This window comes from Oryctolagus cuniculus, chromosome 5 (genome assembly GCF_964237555.1).
Source record: "Oryctolagus cuniculus chromosome 5, mOryCun1.1, whole genome shotgun sequence".
Lineage (NCBI taxonomy): Eukaryota > Metazoa > Chordata > Mammalia > Lagomorpha > Leporidae > Oryctolagus > Oryctolagus cuniculus.
The window spans coordinates 146,598,514-146,621,854 of NC_091436.1; the positions used below are offsets into that span (position 1 = coordinate 146,598,514).

The 23,341-nt window shown below is 41.1% G+C and overlaps 1 long non-coding RNA gene across 1 annotated transcript in view; it reads right to left on the reverse strand.

The window, feature by feature from the left end:
- LOC103352227 (uncharacterized) overlaps positions 1–21,249 on the reverse strand; it is a 98,051-nt gene extending 76,802 nt beyond the window's left edge. Inside the window, exon 1 of the long non-coding RNA XR_519730.4 lies at positions 20,613–21,249. This is a non-coding gene — a long non-coding RNA (uncharacterized lncRNA). The remainder of the gene's footprint in view (positions 1–20,612) is intronic.
- Between the last annotated feature and the right edge of the window lie 2,092 nt (positions 21,250–23,341).

Here is a 23,341-nt window from a genome sequence, read left to right on the forward strand (position 1 = left end):
ACCTCATACAATATGCATGCCTTGTAAACAGTTCTTCCACTGTTCTGTTTAGGAAATAATGACGAGAAAAAGAAATTTGTATATGTTTAGTATAGACGCCATTATCATAAGTCTACCAACATACTGTATCAGCAATATAACTTTTTAAAAAATTTTTTAAGATTTATTTATTTATTTTAAAGTCATAGTTACACAGAGAGAGAAGGAGAGGTGTGTGTGGGGGGTCTTCCATCCAAATGGTAGAGTTAGTCTTGCCCCAAATGGTAGAGTTAGAAACATACCAGGGGATTCCAATTCAATCCCATCAAGGTGGCATGTACCAGTGCCATCTCACTATTCCAAGTGATCAATTTCAGTTCACAATTGATCATATTGAAAGGACTAAGAGTCAAAGGGAGCACATAAACAAGTCTAGTACCTGCTAACACTAACCGCTAGAATAAATAAAGGGGAGAGTGATCCAACATGGGAAGCGAGATACTCAGCAGACTCATAGAATGGCAGATGTCCTAAACAGCACTCTGGCCTCAGAATCAGCCCTAAAGGCATTCCGATCTGGCTGAAAAGCCCATGAGAGTATTTCAGGCATGGAAAGCCAAGACACTCTGGCAAAAAGATCTCTGTGAGTGAGATCCCAGTGGAAAGAACAGGTCTTCAAAGAAGGAGGTACCTTTCTCTGAAGGGAGGAGAGAACCTCCACTTTGACTATGACCTTGTCTAAACAAGAGAAGAGTCGGAGAACTCAAGGGGCTTCCATAGCCTTGGAAACTCATGACTGGTGCATAGGGAGATTACTGATGCCATAAACAGGAGTGTCAATTTGTAAATTCAACAACAGGAGTCACTGTGCACTTACTCCTCATGTAGGATCTCTGTCCTTAATGTGCTGTACATTGAGATTTAATGCTACAACGAGTACTCAAACAGTATATTTCACTTTGTGTTTCTATGGGGGTGCAAACTGTTGAAATCTTTACTTAATGCATACTAAACTGATCTTCTGTTAAAAAAAAAAAAGAAGAAATTAGCAATTCCCAACTTGACTCTCACTGGGATTAAACATGACAATAAGTCTGATCTGATTTCATCATCATTTAAAAAATCATCTATTATTTTTCACTTTATGTTTCTGTGTGGGAACAAACTGTTGAAATCCTTACTTAATGTATACTAAGCTGATCTTCTGTATATTAAGATAATCAAAAACGAATCTTGATGTGAATGGAAGGGGAGAGGGAGTGGGAAAGGGGAGGGTTGTGGGTGGGAGGGACGGTATTGGGGGGAAGCCATTGTAATCCATAAGTTGTACTTTGGAAATTTATATTCGTTAAATAAAAGTTAAAAGAAAAAGAAAGGAATGAAACAGACTAGATACAAAGGAAGTTAAAAAAAATTTTAAGATTTATTTATTTATTTATTTATTTTAAAGTCATAGTTACACAGAGAGAGAAGGAGAGGTGGCGGGGAGGGGGGTCTTCCATCCACTGGTTCACTTCTCAGATGGCCACAACAGCCGGGGATGCGCTAATCCAAAGCCAGGAGCCAAGAGCTTCTTCCGAGTTTCCCACATGAGTGCAGGGGCCCAAGGATTTGGGCCATCCTCTCATCCTCTACTGCTTTCCCAGGCCATAGCAGACAGCTGGATCGGAAGAGGAGCAGCAGGACTAGAACTGGCACCCATATGGGATACTGGCGTTTCAGGCCAGGGCATTAACCCACTGCACCACAGCGCCGGCTCCAGTAATATAACTTTTTAAAAACATTTTTTAGCATTTAATGAACCTACAAGCCACCAGACACAGACTGTCCCTGTGACAAATTCCCTTAGTCTTCACAGCTCTTCTGCAGGAGAATTGAACCTTCTCAATGACATGCTTCTTCCCTAGAGCTTTGTAGTAGCCCAATCACATCATGTCAATCATGCGAGCAGCTCCAGTCTTTTATTGTGCCAGCACTTACTGGTGCCTGCTCACTGACCTGGGTCTACAATTCATGAAGGCTGATGATCGGGCAGAAATTCTGGTGCCTATTGAAGTGGTGATGCCTTGTATAAACTATCCCCGAACAACACAGGTAGTATTTCTCAAAATTGGTCCTGTGATAATGCACACCACCAGCATCACCCAAATCTCCTGAGTGCTTCCAGTGCTTGTCCACATGGCCCCAAGGGTCCCAGTCTTTCAGTATGGATGACAATACAGCAGCCAAGATCAAAGAGCAGCAAGGTGGTATTTTTTAAAATATATATATATATATTTTAAAAGTCAGAAATGCAGGCAGATATAGGAATAAAGACAGAAAGCTCCCGTTCACTGGTTCACCCCCTAAACGCCCAAGGATTGGGCCAGGCCCTAAGGAGCTGGGAAATCAATTCAGGTCTCCAACGTGGGTAGCAGGGGCCTTACTTCTTGAGCCATCACCTGCTGCCTCCAAGGTTGCCTATTAGCAAGAAGCTGGAATCACAAGCAGAGCTGGGACTCTGGTTATGCTCCCATATTAGACACAGGAATCCCAAACAAGGTCTTATTATCTCCTGTGTCAAATGTCCACCACAATATTTTTAAATTTTATCTGATATATAATAATTATGCATGTTTATGGGGTGCCATGCAATGTTTTGATGCAAATATACATTGTGTGATTTTTTTTGTCTTTTTTTAAATTCTTCTTCTTACTTTAATTTACAGATTGTAAAATCCCTTCATTTCTTTTTTTTTTTTACTTTTATTTTTATTTAATGGATATAAATTTCCAAAGTACGGCTTATGGATTACAATGGCTTCCCCCCATAACATCCCTCCCCTTTCCCACTCCCTCTCCCCTTCCATTCACATGAAGATTCATTTTCAATTCTCTTTATATACAGAAGATCAGTTTAGCATACATTAAGTAAAGATTTCAACAGTTTGCTCCCACACAGAAACATAAAGTGAAAAATAATAGATGATTTTTTAAAATGATGATGAAATCAGATCAGACCTATTGTCATGTTTAATCCCAGTGAGAGTCAAGTTGGGAATTGATAATTTCTTCTTTTTTTTTTTTTTTTAACAGAAGATCAGTTTAGTATGCATTAAGTAAAGATTTCAACAGTTTGCACCCCCACAGAAACACAAAGTGAAATATACTGTTTGAGTACTCGTTATAGCATTAAGCCTCAATGTACAGCACATTAAGGACAGAGATCCTACATGAGGAGTAAGTGCACAGTGACTCCTGTTGTTGAATTTACAAATTGACACTCCTGTTTATGGCATCAGTAATCTCCCTATGCACCAGTCATGAGTTTCCAAGGCTATGGAAGCCCCTTGAGTTCTCCGACTCTTCTCTTGTTTAGACAAGGTCATAGTCAAAGTGGAGGTTCTTTCCTCCCTTCAGAGAAAGGTACCTCCTTCTTTGAAGACCTGTTCTTTCCACTGAGATCTCACTCACAGAGATCTTTCATTTAGGTTTGTTTTTTTTTTTTTTTTTTTTTTTTTTTTTTTTTTTTTTTTTTTGCCAGAGTGTTTTGGCTTTCCATGCCTGAAATACCCTCACGGGCTTTTCAGCCAGATCGGAATGCCTTTAGGGCTGATTCTGAGGCCAGAGTGCTGTTTAGGACATCCACCATTCTATGAGTCTGCTGAGTATCTCGCTCCCCATGTTGGATCACTCTCCCCTTTATTTATTCTATCGGTTAGTATTAGCAGGTACTAGACTTGTTTATGTGCTCCCTTTGACTCTTAGTCCTTTCATTATGATCAATTGTGAACTGAAATTGATCACTTGGACTAGTGAGATGGCATTGGTACATGCCACCTGATGGGACTGAATTGGAGTCCCCTGGTATGTTTCTAACTCTACCATTTGGGGCAAGTCAGCTTGAGCATGTCCCAAATTGTACATCTCTTCCCTCTCTTATCCCCACTCTTATGTTTAACAGGGATCACATTTCAGTTAAATTTCAACACTTAAGAATAACTGTGTATTAATTACAGAATTCAACCAGTCATATTAAGTAGAACAGACAAAACAACTACTAAGAGGGATAATGTATTAAGTTGTTCATTAACAGTCAGGGCTATGCTGATCAAGTCACCGTTTCTCATAGTGTCCATTTCACTTCAACACATTGTGTGATTTTTAATAAGGGTAAATATATCTATCTCTTCAGACATTTATCATTTCTTTATAGTGAAAACATTGAAATTATTTCTTCTAGCTTGTTCTTGAAAAATAAACCATAGATTATCATTATCTATAGACACTCTACATTTTTGATCCATGATTGGTTGAATACACAGATATTGTACCTATGCTCATAGAGGACCAATTGTATTTGCTAAATATTCAGCTCATCACAACCTCCTTCTCTGTAGGAAATCTTTTAGCCAAGTCAACCTGAATATGAGAACGTTGTGCTACATGCATCTTTAAATTAGCGCCAGAAGACTATAAAACACAGTATGTCAAAGAATACTAAGAAGCCACTGCAGCGTCCCAGGACAAGTCAAAGGAAGTGTGTATCTTTCCCAGAAGCTTTCCAGGAAGAGATGTAGAGACAGAAAGTCTGACAGTGTAAGTTCAAAGCAAATATAAAATAAAATCACTCTAGATAATCCACGGCTTAGTTAAGCAAACTTTGTTTTAAAAAAAGAAAAGTGTCCAAGTACATGGTTTTCATAAGTAGCTCAGTGCAAACTCTTGATTCCACACTCTTGGTTTTTAAGTACTATTCCTCTGAATCTGCCCTGTTGGAGACAAGGGCATCCTAGTGGTTATGGGAAAACATACTCTCATTGCTTGCTCCCAGCCTCCTTAGTTTGCCTTGTTAGCACTGTTTTGATGGTGTTTTGTGACCTCTGTGACATACAACCCTGATGGTATGCTGTATGGTGGCAAGTTCACAGGCCCTTGTATAAAATGCTGGGTATGACAAGTAGAAGGCCTTTAGACTAATGCTTCTGGTATACAGTGTGGGGAATTTGAAAACAAAGAGAAGAGTTTCTTTGTTTTTTTTTTTTTTTTTGGTTTTAATATCCTCGTTGAAAAAATTAGCAAGAACTCTCTCATCAGGTAGATGAATCGCATTTGAAGAAACCAATGTTTCTTTTTGATTCCCAAACATAAAAGATAGTAAAAATAAAGCAGAAGTAGAAAAATGCTAACAACTGAAGGTTTTAGCTAATGGAATTGTTCTTTACACATTTTCAGTAAATTTCTGTTAGTATAAAATTTTTAAATAAAAAAATTAGGGGAAAAATAAAAATCACCCAGGGCTGGGGAAGCCAGTATGTGGACAGTCAGTACAAGAACACTGGTCACATCTCAGTGACTAATTATGTTGGCTCAGAGGCTCATGGGATGCTCACCAAACTAATCCACTTCTGCATATTTTAGGTTTCTGTGGTGAAAATTATTTTTAATAAAATGAGAATATTTCCAGCTTTGCCCCTCTGTTAGTTTCCTTCGATGCTCTCCTTAGGTGATTGTCTCTTTCCACTTTCAGTAGTTTGAAACCAACCAGAATTACAGTTCCACTTTCCTGAAAGGGCAGTGGGAAATGAAATTGTGTTGACAGAAGCTAAATTATTGGCCTGTCGATCCTTTTCTCTCTCTCTCTTTATCAGTATCTACCAAAAAATAGTTATGTGTGGGCAATTGGCCTAATTTTATGTTAGGCACCAAAACAAGAGGGTCGCGTAGGGAGGGAAAGATTTCTTTTCCTCATTTGTTGCTAGATTTTATGGCTGCGGCCCTATAACAAGAAACAGACTGATGAAAGAAAAGCATATGAATTTATTCGATACAAATTTTATGTGACATGGAAGTCTTCATAAGAAAATGAAGAACAGCTCCTGGCTGTTGCGGCCATCTGGGGAGTGAACCAGCAGTTGGAAGATCTCTCTCTCTCTTCTCAATCTCTCTCTCTCTCTCTCTCTCTCTCTCTGCCTCTTCTCTCTCTGTGTAACTCTTTCAAATAAATAAATTTTAAAAATGTTTAAAAAAAAAAACATTTTGCTTAGTCAAATAAGCCAGTCACAGAAGGACAAGTACTGTATATTTCCACTCATATACCTTAGAGTACATGGAGCGGACAAATTCACAGAGGGTCAGATTATAGTTGCCAGGGACTGGAGAGAGTGGAAAATGTGGCTGGACCATTAAGTAAGTCCAGGGTTTCTGTCTACAGCGATGAAGATGTTCTAGAGATAGACGGTACTGATGGTGGGGTTCACACCACTAAACCCTGGTGCTAAAATAGACAGAATGGTCCATTTTATATGATGTAGATTTAATTATCATGAAGATAAAGATAGAAAGGAAAGCCTTTGTCCTCACGGATCTTTGAGATGTGAAAGCCTCCTTGTTGGGTCACAGGGTAAAAACCCATGTTTCCTTCCCACGGCTGGGTAAATTGCTGGTGGAAAATTCTCACCTAGAAGCAGACCCAAACCTGGGTGACAGAGGCCACGAGAGGGGAAGTAGCAGGAAAGGCTTTTTGAGTCTCTGCCTGTGGGGAGACCTAGCCTGTGTCCTGGAGACCTCCTGGCTCACCAGCAGTTGACTTGGAGTGGAGGGAGAGGGGAAGAATCCCGGTAGTGCTTCTTGTAATACCTTGTTAGTGCTTGTAATCAACATGGCTAGGATGAAAGAATTCTGGCTTCAGAACAGAAATGCTGTGCTTTAAATTAAATCAGTTCCCTGCTGGGAGCCACTTACTCCCTTTCTCTGCCACAGCCAAGGAAACAATTCAGAGGTTTCTCCGCATGGTTAGCAGCATGAGTGACCTTCAGTCTTCCCACTTAAAATCGATGCAAGATGATCCCGCGGGCTTAAATAAAAGTCTTTGTCCCAGCTTCCCTGTCTTTCTTCCTCTTCCAACCAAGCCTGCATCCCCACCCCCTTCTCTTATGCATGCGTGCCCAGGAGGCACTAAACCCTCCTCCTCCAAACGCATCACCTTTGCACCTGGCTGAAGCCACAGCGGTTTCTCACCTCCTTACTCTGCTCTCTCCTGGCTGATGAGCAGCCAGCCAGATGGCCATTCCCCAATCTCCCAGCATGAGTTTGACTGACAGGAGCCTCTGATAAACCTCCCAAGAATGAAGTCATCTTCAGGTCACTGCAGCTGCCTGGCCTTTAGCACCCCACCGCAGACCACCATTATCTGCTGAATAGGAGACAAAGGAAATTAGTCCTGCTTCCCTATCATCCCCATTATTTCCTGGCTGATTTAAACTAGGAAGCAATGAGATGCCCTTCACTTTCCTCCAAAAGGTACAAATGTCAGCTGTTGAAAAATGCAAACATGAAGCTTTGCTATGTTAATGGTTGGGTTCCTTTGTTAGGGCTGAGAAGTGGAAAGTGCATTTGATTCCCTGCCCTTGAGGAAAGAAGTAATAAGCTCCTGATAAACTTCTTTAACTACACACACCTAGAGATGCTGAGGTCCTTAAGCATTCAGTATTTCAGTTAGAGAAAGAAAGAAAGGCCGGGCATGAGGCTTCATTTCCACCCTTTTACAGCACACTTATCCCTTTGACAGACAAAGAATCTTAACCCTAAAATTGAAAGGAACAACAACAAAAAAATCCCTTCGCCATTCCCAAAGCAATTCTCTCCCAGAAACGAATATTTCAGTGCCCTGCATAGCCATAAACAAGGTGTAGGTAGCACGGGCCACCTTAGATCTGACATTCAGGGAGGTGGAATTTGTTGCTACAGGGAAAATGGAATTATGGCAAAAAGGCTCGTGATTGGGGAAGAATGTTTTTAAACTACAGATTGATTTCTCGGAGTCCTGGAGGTTAGGAGGCTAATCTGAGAGCAGGTTTCTCCTGAGATCTCTCTCCCTGGCTTGCAGAAGGCACATTCTTACTGTGTTCTCATATAGCTCCTACTCTTGCTTAGGATACTAGCCTTACTAAATACGGGCTCCCTTCTAATGACCTCATTTAACCTCTGTCCCCTCCTTAAAGGCCTTCTTTTCAAATATAGGCACATTGTGGGTTAATGTGAATTTTGAAACTGAGCAAGAACTCACAGCATTTGGATTATGAAGGGCTATCAATCAGTCCTACATTCTTCCTTAGGCAATGGAAAGGCAACAGACTGATGGGAGAGGGGGAACCCTCAGAAATATAAGTGGATTAGTGAAGAGAGAGATCAACTAAAAGACAAAAAGGCAACAGGTGAAAGGAAGAGAGCCTGAACTTCATGTTGGTAGTAAAATAAACAGGATGCAAACTGAAAATGTTCATGGGGAAACAATCAACCATGGTGAGCAATAGAGGAAAGATGACCTCAGGATATTAATTCTAAAAGATTGGGGAATGGTTAAAATATGGAATGGGCAAGGAACTACTGATACCACAAGATCAACTGGAAAGTTCGTAAACTCTGAAACTGAAGTGTGGACACACTATGTTAACAATACAAACTTTGGCACCTTCTGCATGTGTAACCTTAACAATGTACTTAACTGTCCTGGGCCTCAGTAGCCTCTTGGATCAAGTTGAGGTGACAGAACTGACCTCACTGGGTGGTTTATGCTTATGGATGAATGGATGTCTCCTAATTCAACTCTGAGATAGAATTTAAAATTACCATGAGTGGCTGGTTGCACAAGAAACTCAAGAACAGTATATGTTTAAATTTTCAAGTGGAATAATGTAGAATAGAAAAGAAGACAGAGAGCAATCAAGTTAAGAGTCATCGTGAGCCATGAGATGATGTGGAAGCTGTGATGTGGCTTTAACAGATGAGAAACAAGTACGAGCTTGGGCACCATAACCAGGAAGGCAGCCCTTGCAAATCACGTTACAGTTGTCCTCACTGGAAGCTGGACACACATAGTTAGCCAAGGGAGAGGTTGAGAAGTGAATTAAGTCACTTCCTGCAAACTCATGAAAGGAAACCATTTGGGGATCTCCTCCGTCTCCACAGAAGAAGGAATAGGAAAAACACATGGACTCAAAGCAAAGTACAAGAAATATGAGGAAGAAATCTGACAAGGTGACTGCATATGCTAGGGGCTGCACTATGTCCCCTATGATTCATATGTTGAAGTCCTAAGCCCAATTCCTCAGAATATGACTGCATTTGGAGATGGGGTCTTTGCAGAGTTAATTAAGCTAAAATGGGGTAATATAGGTGGAACCTAGCCCAGTATGGACTGCTGTCCCTATAAGAAAAGATTAGGGAGATCAAGTGTGTGGTACAGTGGGTTAAACCACCACTTAGGACACATAACCCATATTCAAGTGCCTAGTTTGAGTTCCTCCAATTCTGTGCTTCTGATCCAACTTCCTGCTGAGACACCTTGGAGGCAGCAGAATATGGTCCAAGTAAAAGGGTTCCTGCCAACCACTCATGTTAATTTTGGATTCTATCTCAGAGTTGAATTAGGAGATACCCATTCATCTATAAAGCATAAACCACCCAATGAGGTCAGTTCTGTCACCTCAACTTGATCCAAGTCCCAGATGGAGTTCCTGTCTCCTGACTTTAGCCTGGCCCAGCCCTTGGTACTGAAGGCATTTGGGAAGTGAAGCAATGAAGGGAAGATCTCTCTGTCTCCGCCTCTGTCTCTGTCTCTACCTCTATCATCTCTTTATCTATCTCTATCTCTATTTCCACCAGTTACCCTGAATAAAAAATCAACCAATCAATCTTTAAAAACTGGTAGTTATGAAAAAAAAGAAGAGATGAAGACAGAGGGAGAACCAAAAGAAGACACAGAGAGAAGATGATGTCTACATGCCCACTGAGAGATGCTTCAGAACAAACCAACCCTGCTAATACTTTGATCTGACTCCCAGCCTCAGGACTCCAAGGAAATAAATTTTTGTTATTTAATTATGCAGTCTGTAGTACTTTGTTATGACTTCCTGAACAGGCATTAAAGACTTCTGTTATGTCTCCCTGCTTTGTATCTTTGATATCAGACTGAAGACTACATGGGGAAAGATCTCATCAAATCTTCCGTGCACCCAGATGGAGTTTCTGGCTCTTGCCTTTGGTCTCACCCAACCCAGCTGTTGTAGGAATTTGGGGAATGAACTGCTAGATGAAAGATTTTTCTCTTACAAATAAAATAGGAAAAAATTCTTATGTAGCTCTGGTGAATTTCAGTACTTTCCTAGGCATCATTGGGTTCTTTGGGATACTATGCAATTTTTTAATTTATTTATGTATGTATTTAAGATTTATTTGAAATGCAGAGTTACAGAGAAAGGGAGGGAGAGGCAAAGAGAGAGATATTCCGACATTTGGTTCACTCTGCAATGGCTGGAGCTGGGCCGATCCGAAGCCTAGAGCCAGGAGTTTCTTCTGGGTCTCCCATAGGGGTACAGGAGTCCAAGCACTTGGGTCATCTTCCACTGCTTTTTCCAGGCACATTATCAGGGAGCCGGATTGAAAGCAAAGCATTCGGGACTCAAACCAGTGTGCATAGGGAATTCTGGCACCACAGGTGGTGGCTTTACCTGCTATGCCATAGCACTGGCCCCACCATGAAATTTTTTTAAAGTAATGATCATTTCATTTCTTATACCTGACACTTGGATTCTCTCTAATTAATTATTCAAAAAAGAGGAATATCTATGGAAGTAAACCATCTTGGTATAGTATTTATATATAAAACTTTCTAGTCAAATTATCAACCTAAAACATGTATCCTTCCATATAACACATCACCCACCTGCTAATTAATTAATACCTTCTGTGATCAGAAACTCATCTTCATGGGGCTAAGTTTGCATTGGGCTGGAGTCTTTGGCTTTCAGTAGCTGACGGCAGATTATATTGATTTTGATTTTTTTAGTGTCCCTGTATATCTCCCTACTCTGCCTCTTAACTTGTCTATGACCCAAGCACACAGGGGCAAAGTCATTTCAAAGTACTTTTTAAGCTGAGCTGAACATAAAGAACCTCCTTTTCTCTCTGTGTACTAAGCTTGATGGATGACAATCCACTAAACTGTGCAGCCGTAAATGAATATGAAGTCTTTTCTAACAGTAGGGAGGAGGGGGGGGGAAGAGAGAGAGAGAGAGAGAGAGAGAGAGAGAGAAAAGAGACTGCTTCTAGTCCTCTCTATGGCCACTTCCTCTTTCTTTCCCACATTGTGGTTATGGGAGCCAACTCCTTTTGCTTGCTTAAGATACTTCAAGTGACATTGCTGTTACATGTAAGTACGAGAGTTATTTGAGGAATAAGTATAATTCATCCTCTTCAAACCAGCTCTTAAAATGTTTGAAAGCCATCATTAGAGAGAGTGTAGTTTTATTGTCCAAGCTAGGGGACTTTTGAGAGTGAAACAGAATGCAATTTGCAATTATGCTGGAACAACAGCCATAAACTTAAACTGTTCTAGCAACACTGTTGTTAGCCTACCCTTTCCAGTCCACATGTCCCAGCTTCCTCACCCTTTCATAAATGTTACAATAACAAATGCCCTTGCTACCTGGTTCTCATTCTTCAGACACTCACCATTTGCCAGTGTCTCTCCTGGAATTCTGCAACTCACATTGGATCCAGTATTCAAGATGTGATTGACCAGGGGAACAGAATACTTAGTTCGGAAAACATATTACCATTGATCCCACTGATGTAGCTTCAGATTCAATCTCCCTCTTTGTCTTTCTCTTAACACATTTTATTTTGGCTGGTACCTGGTTGGTGCTTACGGACCAATAAATGAATAAATTACTTATTTGATTTGGAAATCAACAATAATTCAGTTGGCTTTGAGGGGAGGGAGTTCATGTTTATCTGGGCGTTTTATTGTTATTACTATTGTTTTTTTAGAGAGAGAGAGAAATAGTTCTATCTTCCATCCACTGGTTTATTCCTCAAATGGTCAGAATAGCCAGGGCTGAGCCAGGCTGAAGCCAGGAGCAAGGAACTCCGTCCTGGAGTATTTGGCCATCTTTCTCTGATTTCTAAAGGACATTAGCAGAGAGCTGGATTGGAAGTGGAGCAAGCTGGACTTGAACTAGCAATCTTTCCCAGAATGCCAGTATTGAAGGCAGTGGCTTAAGCTATTGAGCCACAACAGCAGTCCCACATTTCTCTGTTTTAAATTCCAGCTTGTTAGTGTCGGTTTATTATATTAGTTGGTATCTCACAACACCATTCTACCTCCTGCTCTTCAATAAATTTAATGATAAGTGTATCTTTTATTTATTATCATTATTTATATCAGATTATGCTTTGTGCACTTCATATAGCAGTCCTTGTTCTATACATTATAGGCATTTAAAATATTTATTTATTTATTTGAAAGGCAGAGTTAGAGAGAGAGAGAGAGAGAGAAAGAGAGATCTTCTACCTGCTGGTCCACTCTCCAAATGGCCACAATAGCCAAAGCTGGACTGATCTGAAGCCAGGAACAAGGAGTTCTTCTGGATCTCCCATGTGGGTGGTAGGGCCCAAGTACTTAGACCATCTTCTGTTTTCTCAGGTGCATAGCAGGGAGCTGGATCAGAAGTGGAGCAGCTAGGACTTAAACTTGCACCCACATAGGATTTTGGTGCCACAAGAAGTGGCTTTACCCACTACACCACAGCAATGGCCCCACTTTCATTTTTCAAATAAATTTTCATTTATCTGAAATCAGTTAATATCCGTGATAAATGCTAAAATAGATACCATGAGAATTCACATTTTACAGATGGAGAAATTGAGGTACTGAAAATATTAAGTAAATTGCCTGAGGTCACAGATTATCAAAGGCAGAGGCAAGGTTCAGAACCATTTGGACTCCAGAATCTGTCCTCTTAATCGCGTTGCTATTATCAGATTCTCATTCCTTGATTGTCAAGGCTTGGAACAGGACAGGGCCAAGGGGGAGACACCATGGCATCCCTCCACAGACACACAGCACACACAGTATGTTTGTTCCCTAGCTATTGTTGTCCCTAACTTAGAGTGATATGAATAAAAGGCAGTGTCATGCCCAGACACACTTCCAGTTTAAATGCTTTGAGTGTTTTCAAGCATTATTTTAATAACCCAATCTAGAATCATTTGGACAAATGTCACCTTGAAAGTTTTTGTCCTGTGGACCTAATTCCATGCCTTCTTTTCCTTCTTCCCTCCTCTCCCTTCTCTTTCTTTTTCCCCATTCTCTGTACCTTCCCCCTTCCTCCCCTTCTGCCTGTCCCCTTTCCTCTCTCACAATCTTCCTCTCTATTCCTCTCTTTCTCATTCTCTCCACTTGCCTAGCTGTCATCTCCTCTCCTCATCCCATGATTTCTTAACTATAACAGCCCTACTTTCTAACCTAAGTGCTTAATTACAGCTGTTATCAAATCTATACAATTTTTAAATTTTTTTAATGTTCACTTATTTGAAAGGCAGAGAGAGCAAGAGAGAGACAAAGAGAGAGAGAAAGATCTTCTATTTGTTGGTTCACTCCTCAAATGCTTACAACAGCCAGGGCTAAGCCAGGCCAAAGCAAGGAACCTGGAATTCTATCAGGTCTTTCCCTTGGGTGGCAGGGATCCAAGTACTTGGGCCTTTATCTGCTGCTTTACAGTGTACATATAAACAGGAAGCTGAATTAGAAGTGGATGAGGTACCAACATTGTGATGCAGTGGGTTAACTCTGGCATCCCATATGGGAACATGGGTTCAAGTTCTGGCGGCTTCACTTCTGATGCAGCTCCTTGCTAATGTGCCTGGGAAAGCAGCAGAAGAAAATGATCCAAGTCCTTGGGCCCAGCCATCCACATGGGATACCTGGACGGAGAAGTGGATGAGCCAGGACTCCAACAGCATACTCAGATATAGCACGCAGACATCTCAAGAGGCAACCTAACCACTGCACTGAATTCCTATCCATGAGAACGTTTATACTTGGTACAACAAAGATTTGCCAGACCAACTGACTGGAATTAAGTCTGAAAATCTTTCTCAGGGCTGGAGCTGAAGCACAGTGAGTTAAGCCACCATCTGCAATGCTGGAACCCCATGTGGGCACCTGTTCAAGACTGCCCCACTTCTGACCCAGCTCCCTGTTGACGGCCTGGGAAAGCAGCAGAAGATGGCCCCTGCACTTACGTAGGAGACCCAGAAGAAGCTCCTGGTTCCTGGATTTGGCCTGGCCTGGCCCTGGCCGTTGTAGCCATTTCGAGAGTGAATCAGTGGATGGAAGATCTCTTTCTGTCTCTCTCTCTCTGTAACTGTGCCTCCCAAATAAATAAATATTTAAAAAGAAAAGAAACTATTTCCTGATTTTTTTTCCTGAAACATAATTTCACTTCAAGAAATTTGAATTTCAACCTACCCATTGCAGCAACAAATCAAAGTGAAAGGCAACAGTACTGAGCAATGTGAGTGGCACATAGAAATTATAAAGTGGTTATTAAGTCAATGGCTTCAAAGATAACAAGACAGTTATCCATATATCTCCAAACTGAAATCTGAGAGTTGAGAAATTAAATCCACAAAATATCAGAAGCACCTGATTCTCTGGTCATCCCACATGCAAGTTCTTTTGAAGACAGAGGAATGCAAGGTACCATATAGAATAGTACCATGGAAATCAGTTTGACTATACAAACGCAGGTCCTAAACTTAATTTGGACAATTCTGAAAGAATTCAAGAGTCCAGATATAAATAAAAATGTAAAACCTCACTGCTGTCTTGCCTGGCTATCAGGTGGCCAACAGACTGCCCTTGGGTAGGGCAAATCAGCAACAAACGTTGCCTGCTGAGAGAGGAGTTTCACCTCTCTGCAAGAATGAATAGAAGAAATGTAATTCGTCTGCTCAGCTCTTATGCAATGCCAGGTAACCTTAGAATAAAGAGGGCTTTGAGGGAGAAAGCCAGACTTCCCAAACACATTGCCACAATCAGATCCCCTCCTGTCAGATGCCTGCAGACACAGCGACCAACATGTCCCAGACTGCTCATTGCTATCGCTCGGATTCATGAGGCTGTGTCTCCCACAGAGAAGGATGGGAAATAGAAAGGCTCCAAAGGCTCTCTCGGCGAAAATTCTATGGTGAAATTCCATTAGACAGAAGCCAGCTCTCTGCTGAGTGAATTGAGCCTTTTATCAGTCAGATTTGTATACATTATAGAAAGAGCCAAAGAAGGGAGTTACTGTACACCTCGTATATTTTTAGTTCCCTAGGATTAGTTGCTATTGGACTGAATGTGAGGGGAAGAGGAGAAACAAATCCACTTCAATCTTTGCTGTATGTTGGTGGCTTTTTGAGGTCTCCAAGGTTCGCTGGGCTTGCCTGTTTGCTTTTCTGATCTACCATGGTGCATTCTGCAGTTTGACAAAGGACATGTTATCTGTTCCATGTTCCAAATGTCACCTCAGATAATGCCCTGGTGTGTGTGTGTGTGTGTCTGTGTCAGAGAGAGAGAAGCACATGCATGCATGCAAACCTTGATTTGATCTTAGCTTTGAGACTAACTCAAAAGCAGCACAATAACAACACTTCAGTTGACAGAATCAACTGGGAAACTTCTGCAGCCCTCGTACTGTCTTCATTGACTTTAGTTATTGCAGAAGCAATTCTCTGTGGCAAAGCCAAAATAAAAAAGAGCAAACTAATAAGATACATGGATGTGCAGATAGTATTGCTGTCACTAGATTATGATAAAAGCAGCTGGTATTACGGCTTTGGTGTTTTGCAGAGTTCTGTGACTAGAGATAACCCTTCTACCATTTTATTCACTGCCATACTTTTTTGTCAGAGAGACAAACTTAACTACTTCCCCTTCCACCTCTTTTCAACAATTCAATGTTTTAGTCATTCAGTGAATGTTTATTGAGCACTTATTATATGGCAGGTGTGTAATTGGTGCTGGGAAAATAACAATGAATAGGAAAGACACAGTCCCCGTCTCCTAAATCTAGATGATTTGTCTTAATTAAAACAATGATAAAGATTCATTACCATAAAACCCCAAAAAGTTCAATTGTAGACATCATCTATCCAGGGATAGATAATGCAGGAATGCCAGCCTCATCTCTGGGAATAAGAGAGGAGGTAAGCAACAAACACTAACAAAGATAATAATTTACTCTGGGGCTAGCCTTGTGGCATAGCTCGTTAAGCTGTCACCTGAAATGCCGGCATCCCATGTGGACGCTGATTTGAATCATGGCTGCTCTACTTCTGGTCCAGCTCCTGGATAATAGCCTGGGGAAAGTAGCAGAAGACAGCCCAAGAGCTTGGGCCCCTGCCTCCCATGTGGGAGACCTGGAAGAGGCTCCTAGCTCCTGGCTTTAGCCTAGTCCAGACCTGACAGTTGTGGCCATTTGGGGAGTGAAGCAGAGGATGGAATCTGTGTGTGCGTGTGTGTGTGTGTGTGTCCCTCTCTCTCTGTAACTCTGCCTTTCAAATAAATTAATCTAAAAAAAAGAAAAGAATCAATCAGCGAGGTGTTTGTAGCAGCACCTTCTTCTTGCCCTCAAAGGTCATGAAAAGAAGAGCAAGTCTGCTTTCTTCATCTATCTCTAGCAGATTAATCTGATTCCAGACTTCCAGTTGGTTTTCATTTCTTGCTAAACTGCTTTTATATACTCTCTTTTAGCTTTTTTTTTTTTAATTGGTGATGCTGAATCAATGAGCTTCACCAAGCTCTACTTCTTTGGAGTACATTTGGAGTGTACGAAAGTGAACAGCCCCCTCCTCAGATGGAAGTGGTGTTGTACATGTGCCTGCAACCAGTGTAATTGCAAGGGGCCGCTTGCTCAGAAAGATCCAAACCTCGGTTTAAAACTCTGCCCTTGCTGCCTGAAAAGTCTTGGGACTTTTTGAGCAAGGAGCCCCACATGTGGGCACTAAGCCTTGCAAATTACATAACCTGTCCTTACAAAGAATGGACAACTGGTAGGAAGATTTGCACTCTGGGGGTGGAGAAGCTCTGCTTGGGTGCTAATTTTAAGCTCTCACTGCCGCTTAGCTTTAATAAATACTGAAGGATGGAGCCAGTGCTGTGGGGTAGCTTGCAGTGCTGGCATCCTGCATGAGTGCCAGTTCAAATCCTGGCTGCTACACTTCCCATCCAGCTTCCTGCTGATACTCCTGGGAAAGCAGCAGAAGATGGCCCAAGTGCTTGGGCCCCTGTACCCACGTGGGACAACTGGAAGAAGCTCCTGGTTCCGTGCTTTGTATTGGCCCAGCTCCAGCTATTGCAGCCATTTGGGGAGTAAATCAGCTGATGGAAGCTCTCTCTCTCTCACCTTTTCTCTCTATATACCTTTCAAATAAATAAATGAATCTTTAAAAAATAGACATCGAATATTGAGAGATTTGGGCATTGGATAGTTAATTATAGATGCTTAAGTAATAATTCATTGAACAATTATTTTCCTAATATTTATTCAACAAAAGGTTACTGAGCAAAGGCCTTATACATGGATCAAATAAACCTTAAATCTTAAAGCTTCCATTGACCAATGGCAGCTGAGCTCTTGATACTTAATATGTTAAAGGAATAATGAAGAAAGCACTAGGCATGATGATTAAATTATACTTACAAATTCTTATGTGGAAGGCAGTATGTTGACTATAACATTTGTACATCAGAAGACCTGGTTCATAGACAGGGTTTTTGTCTGACTATTTAATTGATCTTCTCTGAGCTACTTAAGCATTTTGGGCCTTCAGAATTTTTACATACAGAGATAGTAATACTGTGTTTCTGGGTTGGTGAAAGTATTAAATTAAATAGTTGTAGGTTAAAGTGACTATTATGTGTCTGTGACACATGGTAAGTACTCAGCAAATTACTGTGTTGGTTTGGTATAATTATAAGTCTACTTAGAGATAGTAGTAGCATTCTTCTGCATGAATACATTGAGAAAAAAGTAATGAGTGGCAAAAGTCTCTGAGAGAAGAATGATGTAGGCAAGGCAGGAGTCAGGAAGGGGCAAGGAGCTAAGAACTGCCAACATCCAACTACGTGCATTGTCCAAATCCCATCATCCTCCAAGCTAACTCAATAAGGCTGAAGGCTTGGCACCCCCATCCTTTATCAAGCAGCTGAGCCTCACTTTTCTTCACACTCCAAATACCATGACATCTTCCTGGAGACTACCATGTGTGCTGCAGCTCCACCCCAAATCCTGTCCTCTTTGAATCTTCAATAAGACCCTGCCTCAGACCCCACCCCTACCGTGTAAAAGGATGCCTGGCTAAGGGTAAATGTCTCTCTTGAGGTTGCCTGTACTCACATCTGAGTGTGCACCATATTTTTGCTTTCCAATAAATCCAACTCTTCTAGTCATCTTTAAAAAAAAAGGGCTATTATAAATTATTAGAATTTAACAGGTTATAATTCTCAAAACAGATCATCATTGTACTTATTTTTATCTTCTCAACACTAGCTGACATCACAATCACTGACCTGAGAATTCTTCTTTCTCTTTAAACAACATTTACAATCTACAGACTCCCAGGGATGTAGATACTTAGATAAATTCCACTCAGATTCCAGGAAGGTTGTTTGTGTGATGTGCTTATATACATGCCTATGCACAGTCAATTGAAGATTCCAAAGTGGAATCAGATTAACTCCCTACTATCACCATCCCTCAGAATACTACTTTCATCCTTGTAGAATGAAACAAGTAAAGAATTTGGGATTTTCTTCCAAGTCATGTTTCAGACTATGCTGTTCTTTCCTACTTCGGGAAATGATCATTGTTTGCTTTAATCAGGGCCTTGTAGCCAACTCAGAAAGTAGATTTTGTACTTTTTTATTTAAAAGACAAAATTCACATCAAGTCAGTTGAGATGATTTAATTCTAAGGGGGACACTATCATTAAATTCCATTTCTTGGCTCCTGACTATGTCCTAGCTCATCCTGGCTCTCTAGAGTCTTTGGAAAGTAAACCAGCAGATGGGGTCACTCTGTCTGTCTCTGTCTTTCTGCATCTCAAATAGACAGATGACAGACAAATTGATATAGGTAGATAGATCGATATTAAAAGATGGTCTCAGGGGAAAGGGTAGGTTAGACATCTTCAAAGTGATAGTGATGGTTATTATTCAGGAGTTCTGCTCAGTGTTTCTGAGAAGATATTGAATAATCACCATAGCCCATGTTAACTGTTCAAGAAGCAAATTACATTAATTGTGAAATTTAAATATTTGTTATAAAATATTTGGAATTATTTCATTGCAACCCTTATTGAGTGTTAGCTATTTGAATAAATGCTTTATAAATATAACCCAAAATAATTCACTGAAGTGGACCCATTTTGCAGAAGATGAAATTGAGGGTTAGAGAAGTTGGGGCAGTTGCTCAGAATATTTGTACCTGGAAGCAAGCTGGGCAGATCTCTTCCAGACAGTTGGGTGGGACCCAAGTGCTTGAGTTATCACTATTTCTTTCTATGGGAACCCAGGCACTTTGATAGGGGATGCAAACCATTCATTCAAGTCATGTCTTAACCACGGAGCTATCACTTCCCTCAAATAATTCTCATTTTAGAAATAAGAGTGAGGTTTAGTTTAGATAAGAAATACTTCCAAGACATAGAAATATTTTCAGCATGTGGTATGATCTTGCTATCTAAGTTAATCAATAGTTTGAGGACAAAAGTCAATCATCATCATGGTGTTAGTATTTACTGTGTATTTTTCTCATTCTATAATTCTAAACAAACCATTTGCAGTCAGGCTGGCAAACATCCTCATAATCAATTTGTTCTGTGCAAGTGTTGCATGTGTGGGGTAATTGTTGGTGTGTATGTTGATGTTGGCCAAGTTAAAATCTCCATTGCTTATCAGAATATGTCAAAGATTTCATACCTGCCAAATGTGAAGTTTGCACCTGACAGAAGAGGAAAACGTTTTACCATGACTTATTGCATCTGTTGCAGGAAAACGAAATGAAGTTAGCAAAGATACTTTTTTAGCAGAGCTGCTGTGAAAGCAATGGAAAGATACACATAGAAAACCAAAAGGAGAATTCACTTAGGTGATGTTTTTCTTGGATTACTACCTACTTGTTTTCTGCAATTTTCTGCCCAGAATGAAAGGTATACAATACCTTTACATTTCTAGATGTCAAACTCTGCAGCTTCTGTTACTTGCTATCAAATGAAACAAAGTCAGACACCCAACACTTCAGAGAACGTATTAGTTACCACAGTACACATGCCAAAAAATCCCAAGAAAATATCCAAAACTCTATATAAAAGGTGACTAGAAGTGCCGTTCTGGGAAAAAAGTTTTAGGATTTTTTTAAACTGGGTATCTTTCAACTTAACTAGCTTTCTAGCCCTTTTACTAGTTTATTATCTCCCGGATCCAACATGTAGGTCTGTCTTCTGGATTCAACAGTAGGTCGTTTCATTTGAGCTTCTGTCCAAACGTCCAAATGTCCCCAGAGTGTCTTTGTGCAGTGCACCATCTAATAGGTCATCCCACAGTCCCATCATCTTCTGTCCCTTCCTTCTTAGTAGCAGTGCTCATTGCCTGACTCTTTTACATCTTCTGTTCATTTATTTATTGTTTGTTTTTCCTTCTAAGACGTTTACGTCATGGGAGTGGATACATTGAACCAACCACTGTACCTCCCTCCAATACCCAGAACAGTACCCTACGTCTGACACAAACTCAATAAATATTTGTTGAATTAATTAAATACCTGTGAAAACCAAGGCAAGCCATATGGAGCTGGCTGCAGTCCACTGACGTGCTGTTTTCCGATGTCACCTAAATCCTCCTGAAGAGAACCTTTCAGGGAGGTAATCTTTAGTCCAAGTTTCTTGCACTCCTTTCTTCTGTTCTCTGCGTAGTCAGCCCAAAGGATATTTGAGTTCAATTTGCAGAGAAATGCCTTAGATAGAAATGATAATGTCCCCTCAACTTAAAAGGGCTGAGCATGTTTTCAAAGTGTTTTATGAACTGGAAACCTTCCTATGAGGTATTCCACTGCAGCCCCATAAAACCTTACACCCTGCTGGAATTTCATCCTGTTAAATTTGGCAGTTTCCTTCCTCAAGTAATGAGTTCAATTCATGTTTTCATTGAAGTTCATACCAGATACAAATCAGTGTCACTGCCACAGGCAACGGTTTGCAGAATTCCCAGGCACTCGGGGCTGAGGGAATGAATGCCAAATTCTCCCTTTCACAAGGGGGCTCTGTAGTGTTTAACTGTCATTTGCCCGTGTCTGTGCCAGGTCCCGTGGAGGCTGTTAGCTAAGTGGGCTTCCAGCTTCTATCTCAACGCACGCTCATCTTCCAAGCCTCTTTGCATTTCCTGTGGTAATCCCTCTTTGTGTGCCTCTGAGAAAGAAACAATAATTGCTTATGTTTTTTTTTTCCACGAGGAAAGTTCAAGAGCACAAGTGGTTTTAGTTAGAGATTCAATAAACACTTTGGCAGCAATGAGCAAAGCCGTGTAGAAAAGACCTAGTGGTTCTTCCATCTCTGCTTTGCAGTGGCTATTTTCACAGGAAGAAAATGGAAGATGGTCAATAAAAGAAGGGATTACCTCTACCCTTTATGGAGACAGCAAGTAACTAAAAACTAATACCTACTCAATGGCTCCTCAAAGGTGATGTCATCAGATGACTGGTGTGGCAATAGCCATGATAACGACAGCGTCAAGAACCTCCTCCAGTGCATGGAAGATCTTCCCCAACCTGATGAGTCCGTGCTGGTTGTCACTGACTGTATGACTTCCTGCAGGCAAACACCTAGAAACTCTGGACAATGCCATCACCTTAGGTCCTCGGAGAGAGCTCTTCAGCCAGCTCCTCCGTTACCCAAGCCAAGACCTCAGCTTCAAAGAGATCACACTGATTTGGAGGAGAAAAGACAGGTTAGCACAAGATTTGAAACTAAAAGGAGATTTTGGGGGCTGGTGCTGCAGCACAGTGGGTTAAACTGCTGCTTGCAGCTCCAGCATCACATATGGGCAGCCCAAGATGTTCCACTTCTCATCTAGCTCTCTTCTAAAGTGCCTGGGAAAGCAGCAGAAGATGGACCAAGGTTTGGGCCCCTGCCACTGATGTGGGAGAATGGATGAAGTTCCTGGCTCTTGGCTCCAGCCTGGTGCAGCCCCAGCCATTGCGGTCATTTGGGGAGTGAACCAGCAGGTGGAAGGGCTCTCTCTCTCTCTCTCTCTTTCTGTCTCTCTCTCTTTCTGTCTCTCTCTCTTTCTCTCTTTTTTTCTCTCCTTCCTGCCTCCCCCCTTTCTGTAACTCTGCTTTCCAAATTTTTTAAAACAGAATATAAAAGGAGAGAAGTGCATGTGAAGTAAAAAAAATCATAATACATTTTTATTTATTTTTATGTTCCTGAGAGCCAAGTAATTGTCCCACACATCATTTTTACTTACCTCATTGAAAACTGCCTTGAGGCAGAATTAGATGAGAACAAATGACATCAGAACTCTGCACTGCCCTAATCATGGGAGTGAAACCATGGTACAAAGAACCTCCCCCTTTTCTTGATGCCAAGAGAGGTAGACCACAGAACCTACTCTGGGCTGCTTTTTGACAGACCTGTTGGGAGCCTATCTGTGGGACTTCTTCAGTAGCCGTTTGACTAGACAATGCTACAGGCCCTATTTTCTTTATTTACAAATTTAGATGCTGTCTTGGTCTATTTCATGTTATGATAACAAAATACCTGAGGCTGGTCCTTAATAAGGAAAAGAGATTTATCTTGGTTCATGATTTCAGAGGCTGAGAATCCATGCTCGTATGGCCACACCTGACAAGTTTTTCATGCTCTGGCATCATAGGATGGGAATGTGTGTGGTACATACAGAGAAAGCCAAACTGATGGGTAGCCTCACCTTTTAACAACTGTTTCCAGGAGTTGAGCACCCTGTGACCTAGTTTCCTGCCATGACCCACATCTTAAAGGTTCCAACACCCCTCCATACTATTACATTGGGACTGAGTTCTTACCACTTTGAAACTTTGTGGGGGACAAAGCACATTCAAACCTTAGCAGATGCCTGGTGATGATTTGCAGTTTCCAGCAAATCTCTATTTGCTGAATCTCTATTAAAAATAGAGTGACTTTTCTGCTCTCCTTTCAGCAGATTCTTCTAAACCCTAAATTGGCACCATAAATTGCATGCGACTGAAATATATCCACATGTATTCCTTTAACATGATGGCTTTTATACCAGTGAGGGCCATCCATCAGTAAATTACTGTGTACTATCATGAATTATTTATTGGGGCTGCAGCTATGGTACAGCAGGTTAAATTGTAATCTATGATGCTGGCATCCCATATGGATACTACTTCAAGTCCTGGCTGCTCCACTTTCAATCCAGCTCCCTGCTAATGTGCCTGGGAAAGCAGCAGCAGGAGACCCAAGTGTTTGGGCCCCTGTACCTATGTGGGAGACC